This window comes from Pipistrellus kuhlii, unplaced genomic scaffold (genome assembly GCF_014108245.1).
Source record: "Pipistrellus kuhlii isolate mPipKuh1 unplaced genomic scaffold, mPipKuh1.p scaffold_m20_p_6, whole genome shotgun sequence".
NCBI lineage: Eukaryota > Metazoa > Chordata > Mammalia > Chiroptera > Vespertilionidae > Pipistrellus > Pipistrellus kuhlii.
This window is the reverse complement of record NW_023425562.1, coordinates 33,501,857-33,518,246: the sequence shown is the minus strand read 5'-3', so window position 1 is coordinate 33,518,246 and position 16,390 is coordinate 33,501,857. Positions and strand designations below refer to the sequence as shown.

The 16,390-nt window shown below is 44.3% G+C and overlaps 1 protein-coding gene across 2 annotated transcripts in view; it reads right to left on the bottom strand.

Annotated features, from left to right (window-relative positions):
* Positions 1 to 16,390, bottom strand: part of COLEC12 (collectin subfamily member 12) — a 162,791-nt gene that overhangs the window by 37,131 nt on the left and 109,270 nt on the right. The gene's annotated exons all lie outside the window — the stretch shown is intronic.

Below are 16,390 nucleotides of genomic sequence, written 5' to 3'. Positions count from 1 at the left end.
TCACTTCCTCACAATGTGCATTGCTCACCACTGACTGTATCAGCATTTAATCATTATCAGATGGCACCATCTGACCTCCCTTCCCACTTGACACACTTTTTCTGTCTTGTTTTTTCTCCCCCCTCCCAGATGTATTCTTAATAAAGAATTCTGTTTTATCTTTCCCTCTCTGCCCTCCGCTGGGAGGACACAGGAATGCCTACTACAAAGAGACCCTGCTGGCTCACGTAGCTGGGGGACTCCTCCTCCTTGAACCTAGATGGTCACCAAAAAAAAACATTCGAGAGAGATATCCTCCTGTTAGCAGCCTTTGTAGTTTGTTTTCTTAGCATTACTTTCCAGAGACTGGGGACTCCGCTGCCATTGGTGGGGGTGGGGTAGGAAGGGGAAGGGAACGGATCTGCAGAGCGCTGCGGATAAGATTCTAGTGCAGGAAGTGAAGCAGATTTTGCCCCTTACCACCAAGAGATCTAGCTTATAAAAAAAAAACCCCAAAAAAACAAACAAACAAACAAACAAAATCCTGGCCCAAACAGCACATCTGTAATTCAGCAGGCCACAGGCAGAATGTGCCTGAAGGTCCCAGGCCTTTCCACTGGTTTTCCCTCTTGAACTACCTCCCCTTGAACTTAATTCTTGGCTCACATTCTGAATGTATTTTCCCGTGTCCAAGTCTCTATTATACAAAAAAAGTCCAGGGCCAAGTGAAGCCAGAATCGCCCCGGTTAACTCCTTGCGTGTTCTACGGAAGTCCAGAGTAGCTGACAATATGGTCCCCAGTGCCCAAGCTCAACATCCCCTGTGTGGCCCCGATTCCAGCCCAGGGTGAGCGTAAGAAGACTGGGGACGGTGTGTGTGTGTGTGTGTGTGTGTGTGTGTGTGTGTGTGTGCGTGCATGGATCGGGGACGGTTAGCTGGCTGGAGGGAATAATTGAAACGCTGCAGGAATGACAGTGCAGATGGCCAGAAGAATTCCCCAGCAAGGAGCATTCCTTTCTGCTGTGGTTCTCCAGAAAGAGCCCTCCCAAGTGCTGTGGTCCAGGCTCCAAGCCAGTCTGTTTTCCCAACATTTTAGGAGAACAAAAGAGTTTCCTTCACCATCGTGTTTTCCTGCCATGTACATCAACGAAGGAAGGCTTATCTGTTCAAACAGACACATGCTTGTTACGTGAAGGCTGGCATTGCAGGCAAGTGTGGGGTACTTCGGGCTGTTTGAATGATCGCAAGTGCCCAGAGCTCAGTGGCGTTGCCATAAAGATCACGTTACCAAAGATAAACTTCGGTAAGCTGGTAGACTACAAAACCCAGAAAGCCACAGGGTTTGATCTGGGATTTGCAGTGACCTTTTTATGTGGTTTTTTCATAGTTATTAATCTACTGCCTGGTGGCATGTGTTCCCATAAACCCAGGAGAATGATTTGGCTATAACAGTAAAGCTGATGATTCAAATACATTTCTAAAATTAGAATGCCCTCAAAAGCAACAAAACTTTAAGAGTTAACATCCTTGGTTAGTTATTTGGATGTTACACAATAGCACTCTAGTGTCTAGAACGAAGTTAAACACAGAAAACACTTTATTAAGTTTTTTTCTTATTATAAAGGGCATTTACTAAACGATGAGATTTTTTTTGTTGTTATTGTTAATGAGTAATTTAGATCCCCAAATACAAATTCCAGCCCTGAATGCCTTATTATGCCAAGTTTCCCAAACAATGTGGAGAATCATAAAAGCAAAAGCAGGACAAGAATTGTTAATGAAATAGCCTTCTGTGCAAAATAAATAAGGCCTCACAGCATCTTTGTATTCAGAGAGATGTGCTTAAATCAGAAAAAAAATTATTTAGAAGAGAGTTTTATGAGTTTGAAATCCGCAGCATTCATTCTGAGCTTATATTAATATGGTGCACATGTACTAAGGATATAGTTTATGTTTTTTTGTTTTGTTTGTTTTTAATGTTTTAAAAATGCGTATTATTTGTTTAACATTTATAATTCGTACCCTCCCTACTAAAAAGGAATTGTAGGCAAAAGCCAGATGTAATGATGCCACTCAGAACTAAGAGTGTCTGCCAGCACACATACCGTCTCAGAAGAACGCCATTATTTTCTCCTTGTGGTTTTTATAATAATGAATCCTTTATTATATGAACTGTACACAAATGCTTTCAATTCCGAGGGAAGAAATCTTGCTCATTGGGGAGCTGAACCATCACATCCCTCACATTGGTCTCTCCTCGCTGGCCCCTTCCTCTTGGCGCTCTTCCTATTCGTGTTATTCTGTGGGCACAGAGAACTCTCAACAAGCCTGATGATTCTCTGACCGCTTCATTGTCTGGCACTGCCAAACAATGTCCTTCTATGATTAGGCACTGAACCTTTTAATTAAAAGGACTCATGAACCTTCAGCTCCAGCGTGGGCCATCAGAGCCTGCTGTATAATTGAGTGGGACACTTGTACTTCACAGGTATTTGGAGGTAGGCCAATAGACATTTGGCTAGTGGGTCAGAGTTTCCTATTACTGCAGATGCAAAGAAGAATTGCCGAGAAAGACCGCCACTAACTAAGGACCTGATACGGGTAAGGCACCCTCTCCTGGTTACTTAAAATTCCTTTAATTAATCTTGCAAAGTAGGAATTGGCCCTGATTTTACAGATTTTAGGAAAGTGATGGTCAAAGAGATTGAGTACACAAGCCAGTGAGTGGCTGGGTTGGGAGTTGGACGCAGATTTATCACATGTTGCTTCTCTTCGCTTTTGGACTTCCAGAAATGGAAAGCAGAACAAAGGAAGATTAAGGATGCCTAACAAGATAAGCCATAGACAGCTGACAGGTTAGACTTGCAGGAGTGTTCTGTCAAAATAAAGGGGTGCAGAAACGTTATTTCAAATGTTGACAGAAAAGAACAATAAAACTCAGTTCCTAGTAAGTTAACTATTACTACAGGCTGTAATTTCTCTCTTACTATTCTACGATGACATATTTGAGCAGCAAGTTAATTCCATCCTAATAAATACTCATTATCTCTGTGAGAGGACAGGACTGGCTTGGAGATTTGGCTAGTAAGGTCTTTGAGCCCCTCAGAGAAATCATCCCGCCTTGGGGATGGAATTTTTGGAATGGGATAGGCTGGGGAAAGAAGATAGCTTTACTAGTATAATGTCAAGGCAACTATGGGACATACAGGGGCCTTGCTCACTGTAATCTTGAAACCAGAACCACCTGGTTGTCTCTACTGAGTTTTCTTCTGAAGTTCTAGTGAACCTAAATAAGAGCCTCAGAAGCCAGTCTCCAATGGTTCCTTCATCAGAGGGCCCAAATACTTGCTGGCGCTTAAAGTTTGCGGGAGTTGGGTGAGATAAGTGAGTGGAAAGGAAGAACATGAAAGAAGGACTGATTAAATGGTAATAAATATTTATTTCTGCTCTCTTTACTCCCCTTTTTGCGTTGGAGCACATTGGCAAACTAATTCTTTTTACAAATATCAGCTTGACCCATGGTTCAGAAATCCACAGTAATTCTTTACTGCCATTGGAACAGCTCTCAGTGGCTCAAAGTAGATTCTGAGATGCTCAACAGCTAGCATCCTCTGACCATGCAGGTTCTTGGAACCTCAGGACTAGGAGGAGTATCAACTGTCATCTCCGCCAACATCCATCTTTCCAGTGAGGAAACTGTACCCAATGAACTCAATCATCCACCCACTCACACATGGATCAGCCCCATTTTGCTGGATTTCCCACCAGAGTTATTTAGGCCCCAAACATTGCCCACTTCACTATGCTTCTTTTTTTATTTTTTTATTATTATTTTTAAATATCTTTATTGAGTTCAGAAAGGAAGGGAGAGGGAGAGAGGGAGAGAGAGAGAGAGAAACATCAATGATGAGAGAGAATCATTGATCAGCTGCCTCCTGTATGCCCCCATTGGGGATCAAGTCTGCAACCCAGGCATGTGCCCTTGAAGCTGGAATCAAACCTGAGACCCTACAGTCCACAGGCAAACACTCTATCTACTGAGCCAAACCAGCTAGGGAAGTAAAAACACCCAATCAAAATAGAAGAAAAAAGAATCCTCTCCTCTGCCTCCAAAATAAATAAATAAATAAGGATAGTATAAGGAGTGTCTGGGACAACTTAAAGTGTACCGATATTCACATCATGGGAGTGCTAGAAGGAGAAGAACACAAGAAATTGAAAACCTACTTTAAAAAGTAAGTGGAAAACTTATCTACCCTGGTGAAGGAAATAGATACATAAGCCCAAAAATTGCAAAGTCCCAAACAAGATAAATCCAAAGAGATCCATACTAAGACACATCATAATTAAAATATCAAAGGTTAAAGACAAAGAAAGAATCTTAAAAGCAGCAAGAGAAAAACAGTTAGTTCCTACAAGGGAGATCACATAAGGCTGACAGCTGATTTTTCAACAAAAACTTTGCAGGCCAAAAAGGGTTGGCAAAAAAATATTCCAAGTGATGAAAAGCAAGGACATATAATACAACCAAGACTTCTTTATGCAGCAAGGCTGTCATTTAAAATTTAAGGAGAAATAAAGAGTTCCCAGACAAGTAAAAGCTAAAGAAATTCATCACCACTAAACCAGTATTACATGAAATTTTAAAGGGTCTGCTTTAAGAAGAATAAGATAAAAAAATAAGAATAAAATGGCAATAAATATATACTGATCAACAATTGAATCTTAAAAAATGAATAAATGAACAAGTAGAAAGACTCATAGATAACATTTTGATGATTGCCTGATAGGAGGGGTGCTGAGTGAAAAAGGTGAAGGGATTAAGAAGTATAAATTGGTAGTAACAGAATACTCATGGGGCTATAAAGTACAATATAGGGAATATAAATAATATTCTATAACTATGGTTTCAGTTAGGTATGAGGTTTATTGGGATGATCACTTAGTAAGTTATATAAGATCTAATCACTAGAGGCATATTATAATTAATATAATATAATACAATATAGTATAAATTATAATTGAAAAATAAAAATTATTTTAAAAATATGAACAAAACAAAACAAGAAAAAAACTCATAGATACAGACAACAGAATGGAGGTTACCCGAGAGGAAGTAGTTGAGAGTCAATGAAATGGGTCAAATATATGGTAATGGATGGACACTAGACTTTGGGTGGTGATCCACAACAGAGTATAAAATATCAAACAATGTTGTACACCTTCAATTTATATAATGTCATTAGCCAATGTTACTTCAATAAAAACCAACAAAAAAACCCTTACAAATTCTCCCCTCATTAAATCAATTGGCCTCATCCCAAGTCTAGCTGGGCCTGATTGGCATCTATGCAATGCCAATCATAGCACCTATGTGATTGGCATTGCATAGATCTTTGCTTAGTTGTATGTTTTCAGATAACTTCATGGCCATTACCTCTTATAGGTCTGGGAATTTTTTTTTCAGTATTGCTTTTGCATTTCTCTAAACAAACCAGCACTCTCTAATACTCTGCATGTCAAGCAGTTTAGCAAACCCCTGACTGAAGTCACAGATTCTGGCAGTAGGGAAAGTGGGCTCTGTCATTCCCTCAGTGAATCTTCCTCTTGAAAATTGTTAAGCAGCGAGCAAGCATCCCTCACCTCTCAGGTGCAGGGATTTCACACCTCCTCCTACACTTTGTGTCCAGCTTTCTAGGTGACAAGTGCCGTGTGGACCTTGCTAGCCTGCAGGCCAGGGTGTGGATGTCCGGGGAGACATTCAGCTCAGAGGCGTGGAAGTCAAAATGCAGACACTCGGAACACCTTCCTCCCCCAAAAAAACAAGAACGCGGGCCAAAAAGGAAGAGTGTTCCCTGCAGGAGGCGGGGAGTGCGTGGGATTTGCTAATGAAAGGAATGCAAAGCTGTCCTGTAGACCAGACTGAACCAAACCCCACGATCTAACGCAGCACAGCAGCGGTCTACATTCTGTGTCCCTCAGCACTCATAAAGCTAAATCTGTCAGGGCAAAGTTGAGAAAAGCAAACCCACAATCCAACATTTGCCTTGGGTGTTCTTGCTTTAAAAAGTATCATTTGGGGGCAGCTAATATGATGGTGGGAACCCTACTGAGCTGAGCAGGGTGGGCAAGTCTCAGTTAATGATAGTGTATTTGTTTATCACTCAAACAGTTGTCAGGGCAGGTAGAAATTATGCTGAGGAGCAGGTGTTAGCAAACTAGACTAAATCCACTACCTCTCACATACCTACATACTTGATTTTTAAAAACGAACAGAACTAGTGGTTTCATGGGAAAAAGTGTGGGGGGGGAAGGGGGAAGGGCCTCAATGGAAATGAAAATACCAATCAGCCCAACAGACCTTCCTCATTCCTTTGTAAGTGTGTGTTTTTACTCTCATCACATGAAGGTTACAGTGGAGGACACTGAAATTAAGGGAAAAGTGAGCCAAGATCGAGTGGCGGATTTTGCTCTTGGTGTTTTAAAGGGATTATCTGTTCGGCACTGAATGTAGCCTCAGATCTGAATCTTGATAAGAAATGAGTCATTTGACTTGAAGTGTTGTTCCAAATGAGGAAAAGTTGGCAAATAAATAGAAAGGGAAATGGATTAAATCTATTTTACTGCTCGGAAGTGAGAGTGTGGCCTCCAGATTCAGTGAAGAGCAGCCCATTCATGAGCTTATTACTCATCCTTGTTATTAAAACTGGAAAAAGGACAGAGGGAAATCACTTCCTGGAGCAGAGAGCTATGATTATAGAAGTAAAAAAAAAAGATACAGGAAAATAAAAATGGAAAACTATTGTACTACACAAAAAAGTCAGAAGGCATGCAATGAATTATAACTGAATATGAAGTAAATGAGAAAATGTTTGTATATTAAATCCTCCGTGCCTTGGTAAAGTTCATAAATGACAGCATTAAATTTAGAAAACTGCTTAAAACTGAGATAACTAGATAAAGACATGGGTAAGTGCACACATTTGTATACACACATGCACAGTGACTTTCTTCAGACAGTAGAGATCTTTTAAAAAAGAAAAAGATTTCTAGGTTAAAAATCAAATCCCCAACTTGCCACGATTCCTCAGGGTGTGCTGGAGCCAGTGTACACTGACTGGTGAGAGCCAACTGTTTAGATGTCTTCACAGCCCATGTTCAGTGGCTTTACCACTCTGGCCCAACAGAACCGAGACCATTTAAACAAATCAAACAACTGCTCTGTCAGATGGAGGAATCAATTGAGAAGTTCAGGATTGCTGGACGTGGTGGAAACTAGACAGACCTTTGTTCCTTCTCTTCCTTATCCAGATTTGAGAGATCTCATATGTCTCATTATTAGTGATATTTGTGTGAATTCGAAAGTTTCACGGAGGCTTAATAGATTTCAAATTCATAATCTCTGTGGGGTGAGGTAATCTTAGCTTCCCCGGGAAGCTGACAATGTTTGGGGTTTAATTCACATCTGTCTGTTAACTTCACAACATGGGTACAGGTGTGACTAAACTCTGGCCAACCACCTGGAAAGTGAATTTCCTTCTCATGTGGAGGCAACTTACACAAGGACTGGCCTGGTCTGCCACCCACCTGACCGGTACCGTGGCAGAGCTTATAGACGGGGCACGGGTAAATTGGGCTAAGGACAGGAAGTCGTGAAGGACACATTTGGCTTCAGATGGAGGAATCACCATAGAGGAAGGGATAGCGAATGACACCCCTCAGTCTGGAAGACATTCTCTTTGCCTCCTAAAATCATGTAGGAATTAAAACCCAACCTGCTAGACAGAAAAAAATCCAAGAGTCCAAAGGAGCAAGAAACCTCTGTATGTTTAGGAGATGCACAAATGTCTGTGACAGCCACAATCAGACCCAGAGACAGACTCAGCACGTCAGAAACACACCAGCTGAACTGCCACTTGTGGAGGCAGAATGCCTTTTGAACTTCACCTTTCATAGCACAGAACTGCCACATCAGCTCTGGCCTGTTATCCAGCGGAGATCAGAGTTGCAGAATCTCCATATACACAACTTCACCCGAAATGAAATTCTTTGGGGAAAACCACTGAATTGTACTTCGTGCTCAGAAAAATTTTATTTCCTCAAATGGCCAAACGCCTCCTAGTTAGGGTTATAAACTGGTTAAAGAGGCTGAAAAAAGAGGCTTAGGACAAGTCCTTAACAGTGCTGTCGAATCCACACCTAGCTCAGGGTTTTCTACTGCCCTCGTGTGGGTGGAATTTAGAATTAGTATCACAATCACCCTGATGGCAGTCACTCATATATTTTACATCTGATTTTCGGTGTGTATTTGTTTACATTAATTCCTAGCATAGTGTATATAATTTAGAATAAACTGTGAGTTCATTGCTTATTAGTCTTTAAAATATCCTATGGTCCCTCCCAGGGAGGAAGCCATTGTCTTGACTGGCCACTCACTACCCAAAGGGATGCCAGCAGATCTTGTTGGCTCTGCAGACCAAGGACAAACACCCCTTCTAGAACGGGCTGGAGGAGGGCTCTTCTTTCCTGGGACAGTGAAACTTCCCAATCCTCCTTCTGGGAAAGCCACTGGAAGCTCAGGTCCTACTGGTGACAGACCAGCAGAGCTGTTTTCTCACCCTCCTCCTGTTATGTTTGCACCGAAGAGGAACTGAAAAAGGAGGATTCAGTGATTCCCAAAACGCCCGTTCCTAAATGAGGAATAAAATGAGCTCTGGACTTTATAGCTCGTTACTGTGCAATCCTTCTTCCTGCCAGAAAGCAGTTGCGTTACAGCAACAACGCTAGTAAAGACAACCAACCACCTGTAAATACAACCTACTGTTGCCCTGGAACAATCTGTCACTTTATACAGCACTTAGGGGAAACAACACCTAATAAACAACACCTAGTAAAGCAAAGGAACATATACTACAGTAAAAGGAAAAATCCCACTTACAACTGTGGTTATGACAGTGCTTATAAAATTAGAAGCACTAATTTATTAGAGTATGCCCAGCCCCAAATGACCATGCAACTATAGATTTACTAAATGCTATCCTAAGGACTATTGCCTACAAGTGGCTCTTCTTGGCTTTGAGCTTGGTGGGAAGAGCCTTCTGGTTCCACTCCTGCTTACTTCCCAGATAGACATCACGACTGGGCACAAATCATCTGGAAGAAATGTTTACGTGGGTGGAGCTGGAAACGGAGGGCTCTGGGTGGGCCCTGGGGCTCAGGGAGGGCTCCTTCATTCAAAGGCGTCTGCTGTGCAGGCCAGGATAGGATGGAAGGGACCACAGGGCAGGGAATAGAAATAATAAAAAAGTTTTTGAGGAAAAGAGCAAAGATTTGTGATTATCCAGAAAGAATAGGAGGAAGGGGAGAGCTGTGGCAACAGAGGGAAAAAAAAAATAGACAATAGGCCTCATGCACAGACTATAAGGAAGGGTCGCCGAAACCTGTTTGGGTCAGTGGATAGAGCGTCGGCTTGGGGACTGAAGGGTCCCGGGTTCGATTCCGGTCAAGGGCATGTACCTTGGTTGCAGGCACATCCCCAGTGGGGGGTGTGCAAGAGGCAGCTGATGGATGACTCTCTTTCATCCATGTTTCTAACTCTCTATCTCTCTCTCCCTTCCTCTCTGTACAAAATCAATAAAATATATTTAAAAAAAAAAAAAAAAAGGAAGGGTCTTACCATTGAGTCATTTGTGTCCTAACAAGCTGGGAGGTTCAAGGAGTGCCTGTGCTTTGCTCCCTGGGATGGGGATTGTTTCTGTTAGTGTTAAAGAGCAGGTTTGAGAGAGTTAAGGGAAAGCAAATTGGAGCACAAAGGGCACATAAAATTACTCAGACACCTAGGGCCACTACGGCTCCACTCCTCTGTCAGACACCCAGCCATCTGGCAGGGGTGGGGGTGGGGGTGGGGGAGGGAGCTTTGTCCGAACCATGAAATAACTTTTCTTTGGTCGATGTATTTCAGAGTTCTTTCCCAATCTCAACTCCCTTCCCTCCACCTGCCCTCATGAAACAAAAATAGGTAATAAATTGAAGATACCAAACTGAATATTTTTACTGCACTGTCTCATTTCTATCAAGTGCCAGGATTCATAAGTCTCTGAGCCACAGACTATTCAAACCCTTACATTGGTGCAGAAGGAGGTGCAAAATAGCTTCCTACCAATGTCATTTTGTAGGGTGCACAGAGAGTGCTCTTTACTGACACTGGGTGATACATTCCCGCACTGTGGGGCAGGTAAGCCCAGCCCATGTAGCTCAGTGGTTGAGCACAGACCTATGAACCAAGAGGTTAGGCACATTCCTAGACAGGCACATGCCCGAGTTTCAGTCTCGATCCCCAGTGTGGGGTGTGCAGGAGGCAGGCAATCAATGATTCGCATCTTTGATGCTTCTATTTCCTTCCTCTTTGAATTCAATAATATATATGAAGAGTATACTATACCTCAAACTATTTTCTGTCACGGGGACATGGGATGTTGTGACACAGGAAGTGTATGAATGCCTCATGAAGAGGGGATCCATTTTTTAGTCTCATCTTCCAGAAGGAAAAGGCTTTGGCAAAAGACGTTAAACCTCCTCCCATCTTTAAAGGAAACAAGAGTTTACTGCTCTGTAGAAAAAGAGAACGAATCCCTCTGGGAGAGTGGTATAGTTAAATTAATTAAACAAGGAGGCCATTAGACTCAGGTGGCGCTAAGGCCTTGGAGGCCTACATAAGCAACCCAAAACCTAAGCCTGTAAGTAAATGCTTCAAAGTTACGAAATTGAAACTTAAGGACAACCCATTAGAAACAGCCAATCAATCATTCCTTTCTTTGCTCCCCCCCTTTCTCTATGGAAGTCTTTCCCTGGGCTCCTGTTGGTGGAGTGTTCCTTCCCACTTCCGGTTTGCTGCTCCCAGATTGGGATAGATTTTTGTTCAAAATAAACTCATAATTCTTAATATGCCTTAATTTATTTTTAACAGTAGATTCAAGTTAGAGAGGAATGCAGATGATGGCTCTCCTACGACCAGGGAGCAAAACTGAAGTGTTGGCAGTGGTGGTCGGACAGGAACACAGACTGAATCAATAGCGTGGACACTTTTCTCTTGTAAAATATCCACCTTGATGACAAACACAATTTCCTATGCATCCGAGGAACCAATGAACAGATTTTTGTTTCATAATAGTAACGTTGCGGATCTTAGCTCCTTATCAAATGTAAGCTGGTGTCATGTTTCTGACAGTGACACAGGGACCCATAAGGGGCATGTCGATGCTTCTGACTCTGTCCTGAGAGGCCGACATCTCCAGGGAGACTGGACAGCGGGGGAAAGGGCAGCGTGGACATATGGCAACGGATTCAGACAAGACCAGAACCATTTCCTCAGCCGCACTGATGAAGGGTTTTCACCGGTTCCTTAGTGAGGAGGAACTGGAACCTGATATCAAAACCCACCGTATGTCCTTTATAGTTTATTGTATATAATTATGTACCATAAACTGTGCAGGGTTTGCATTCCAGGGCGTGGGATCAGTCATTCTCGACAAATCCTTTTGTTGATTTCTCTAAGTCCCAGCTAAGAACCCCCGAGGGCCTCTCTGAGCTGGGTGGAAGTGACTTCTGCGGTAGAGCTCTGCGCCCGGGGAAGCAGCGTCCCCACCGAGTGCCACCTGGTGTGCTTCAGGGGACGTGGGCAGGGGAGCATCAGCCAACAGATGCCCTGGGTGCCCCCCTGCCTCCAGGACCAGAGGATGCCAGTATGTGCCAGCTTGGCTTTAAGGGACATGTGTTTCTATCACGGTACTGCTGAGAAGTCACTACACGTCCCCGTTAAGTTCTTTTCTTCTTCCCCCTTCTGAGCTTGGACCCCGTCTTACATGCGGAGCCTGATCCATGAAGGATCCAAGCGGATTGGGAGTGGGGAGGAGATGGGTGGCCAAATACCTACAGCCTAGGTTTATTTTAAACCACTTGGCTCATGTGCAGGTCTGTGAAGCGTTGCTAGAATTGGAGGTGTTTCAAAGGCAATGAGGAGCATATGAGAACAAATGATCTAATACAGCGGGTGAATTCTTGGTGATTGAGATACTGAGCAAGGAGGCAGAACAGACCTGGAGTGATAGCGCACCTTGATGTACTCACAGAAACATCCTACACATTCCAAAAGACCGCGATTTGTATTTCTATCTTGGGCACACCATAAGTAATATTTGTCAGAAATAAATAATACAAATTCTTAATAGTAGGAAAGTAAAAGGTCCCTTTAATTCCTTTTTTGAAACGTGCACATTTCCACATGCTTGCACACAGGTTATCCAAATATGGCCTGCAGTTGTGATGAAGCCATTAAAAAAAAAAAACAAGCAACATCAAAGCTTTGACCTCTCTCCAAAAAAATGTACACAGACATACATTTGGACACGACTTTGGGAGACCCATGGGTCCCAGAAACCACTCATAGAACTCACGATGCCTGGCCTCTCACAGGAAGTATAAAGATGCCCTTTGCCAAAGGAATTTGTAGGTGCTAGTCAGTTCTCTGGTTGTCTCACTGAGGGGCAACGCCATGGACAAACATCTCATCCCCCACTCTTCCTCCCCATGGGTTCTCCTGGTTGCTTGGACCACACAATATTTAACTGTTAGCCCAGCGGTCGGCAAACTCACTAGTCAACGGACCCAAACAGCAACAGTACAACGACTGAAATTTATTTTGAGAGCCACATTTTTTTAAACAACTTCTTCTAACGCCACTTCTTCAAAACAGACTCACCCAGGCCGTGGTATTTTGTGGAAGAGCCACACTCAAGGGGCCAAAGAGCCGCATGTGGCTCGCGGGCCGTAATTTGCCGACCACGGTGTTAGTCCCTGGTCCCAGTAATTAATTTCACACAACAACACACTATGAGCCGTGAGGGTAGACCACAGTCATCGATGCCGCGAGTTAAGTGGCATCATCAACACAACCCAATTGAGAGAGGCAGCGGAATTCAGGCTCACCCAGAAGGGAGGAGGCGGCATGCAGAGGCAGAGGAAGTTGGGGGAAAAGTTCATCTGTTGTTAAAATCAACAAGTACGATGTTGACAGCGAAAGCCCAGATGTCCCGTTAAGAAATGTCCTACTTAAACAGTCTCAAAAAGTTGGCAACTCTCCTTGTGGGAACCAATAGCAGGAGCAGCAGCTGTAGCGAGCAGATCAGAGTGTCCTTCCTACACGCCTGGCTCCATCTTGATCATGTCCCTCCTCTGCTTGAAGGTCTCCTGGTAGCTCCTCATCTCATGCCCTGACCTCATCCACTCTTCCCTTTTCTCCTTCTACGCCAGCCACACCCATCTCCTCGCTGCATCTTGACCACAGCGGACACCCGGCCCCAGGACCTTTGCACTTGCTGTTTCCTTTGCCTAGGTCTCTCTTCTGCAGATACTCTCACGGACCACTCACTTTCCCCAGGGTCTTTACTCAGATGCCGCCTTGTCCAAGAGGCTCTCCCTGATGATTCCTTTGAAAAAAAAATGTAACACCTCCCTCCCACTATCCTTCCCCCTTTCTTATTTTTTTCCAAAGCATTTGTCAGCATTTAATATTTTACTTATCTTTCAGCCTCTCTCAATAAGTAAGCTTCATGGCTGGCATGTACACATAAGGAACTATCTGGCATTGAAATTGGGACTCAAAAGAACTGTTGGCCCAGAAAGGAACTCACTACAGACTGATTCATTTGCCTCTCAGCATAACCATTATGGCTTGTTGCAGTTTAGGTTCTTACAAGGGTATTTCTTGGATCACATGATCTCACACATCTAGAGGAAATAATGAACAACACAAACAGACCCAGAGAAAGAGAACCAGCGATCAGACTCTCAAACCTCAGAGGGAAAGTAAGGGAGGATGGGGGTAAGGGGAAGAGATCAACCAAAGGACTTGTGTGCATACATATGGGCCTAGCCAGTGGCCATGGACAACGGGGGTAGGGGAGGGGCATATCTAGGGAGGGGTTTGGGATGGGAATGGGGGAATAAGGACAATTATGTGAGACCATAATCAATAATAATTAGAAAAAAAGAATGTAAGTTTCAAGCAGGCAGATATTTTTTATCAGTTGCACTCATTACTGTATCCCCCCAGGGGCTAGACAGGATACAGTACCTTCCTCACAAGGAGAGGTACTACATGCAAGCACTTTGTATGTTGAGAGTTAATACATGCAAAACACCTCACAGCACATGGCATATCATAAAAATTATGTAAATATTTGCTACTTTTTTGTTTTAAACTTCATGACAAACCTAATGAGAAGTTATGATATCAATTTTACAGATGAGGAGACTGAGGCTTAGAGTAACTTACTGAAGCTTACCACGGGAGTGGTTGGAAGAACCAGGATTCAAACCCAGATCTGACTCTATATGCTGTGCACGCAGTCCCCCTGCTCTGTTAGGAAGTCCTGGGGCAGAAGAGGCAGAGATCCAGTCATTCTGGAACACGCTCAAAGCCCAAGAAGGCCCGGCCCAAGGAGGAGGGGGTAGGGAATAAAGCCTCCAGAACCCAGAGACCTTTCTACTGTACGAATCTGAAATGGCATGTGGCATTCTGTTTACTTCCTAACTTCACCAAAAAATGTAATAGAGCCTGCCAATTAAAAAAAAAAAATGTTTTCATGACCCCAGAAAATTCGTGTATTGGTGACATTTATTTTAAACAGCCATTCCACCATAACAGGAAAAAGAGGTAGAGCAAAGGAGTTTATTATAACAGCTGCTTTCATACCCAAAACAAGGTTTGGCTGTTTTTGGCAGGTTGCACCGCAGTTGAGTTGGCAAGCAGCTGATAGACTGTGAGAGTTTCCCTTCAAAAGATCCCTTTGCTTCCTTAGAAAAACCCACGCCTGGACTGTCCAGCGGGAACTGCAGATGTGGGCTCCTCTTTTGCGCCTCCGTCCTCCTGGGGCCTCCACCGTAACCGGGCCTAGCCTGGGCCACCAGCTTGTGGGGCAGAGAGAGGGTGGGCTTGGGGGTTGGGAAGACCCCCGTGAGAATCCAGTGCTTCCTCCCTCAGCTGCCTAACGCCCCCAGACGCCGCGTCCTTGCCTGCAGGACTGCTGTCAGGACTGGAGTAAGGCCAGTACTGCTCCGAGCACATTACCAGGTACCACAGGCAGCAACTACTACGGTGTAGGTATCATGACTGTAGATGTAGCCATTTTCAACCTTCAGTTCATGGCACACTTAAACGAATAACTAAAATTCTGAGGCACAGCAAGAAATGTTTGCTGACCTAACAACAACAACAAAACACACACACACAAAAGTTATAGTTTTGATTTGTACACACCGATGGCTTATTGTGTTGTCGGTTTTTTTTGTTTTTTTTTTGTGTGTGTGTGTGTGTGTGTGTGTGTGTTTTAACAATGTAAGGGGAAAGAGGCCCAAGCCATACGTAGGCAGGTATTGCATGTTTTAGAAATTCTCGCGGCACACCTGCTGAAAAGTGCTGGGCTAGAGGTGTGAGTCCCGATTTCCTCTGAGGGCTCTCTGAGACATTCCCTTTTCCAAAAGGCACGCAGCAGGGAATGTAAAATGCAGCTCCATTCCTGGGGGCTTTTTTTTTTTTTTAAAGTGACTTATTTACAACCTCTTCCCTTCAAACCTATAAAATGGACAAGAAATGAAGCCAGGCGAGGTGCCAGGATCTCCCCGCAAGTGTCATTGCTCTCGGGGTCCAAAAGGCCAGGGAAGGGGAGGGAGAGGAGGGGATGCAGGGGGAGCCTGGGCTTCGCTGGGTTTTAAACTGGAAATCCGACAGGAAGCGAAAGGCTCCTGGCTCCCGGGACCGGGCTGGGCTGGGCTGGGCTGGCCTCTTGCAACACCGAGTGTACAGCAAGTGCTTGAAACCATTTCGGTGCTGATGGCTTCCAGATGGCAGGCGAGCAACCAGCACACGATGCACTCGGCACGTGAGAGCCCGAGGGGTCTGATGCCCATCCGTCGGGCTGGTGGCCCAAACTCATCAAGAGCCCAGATGAGTGAGGCCAGACCCCCGGCAAGCTCGGATGGCCTAGCAGGACCGACAAGGCATGCTACGGTATCCCAGTAACGGGCGAACCTGTGCTCTGCAGGCTTTCCCTCGGCAGGGAAGCCCCCTCCTCCCTCCTCCAGCAAAGCCTGATCCTCAGCACCCAAGTCTGAGACGTGCAGACAGCACAGGCTTGTTGCACAAAGGAAGTGCGCTTCCCCGGGCATCTGGGAGATGTGTGCTGGGCCGGGCTCCTGGACCCATTCTGCAGTGGAGGGAACCCTGGGCCACTTTTTGTTTCAGAAGCCTTTAGTCCTGTGTCTAGTTAGAGACTGACCTTGGAGCACTTGCCTTCCAAAGAAAGCCAGGAAAGCCAGTGAGCAATCCTGGGGTGGGGGTGGGGGTGGGGGAGCA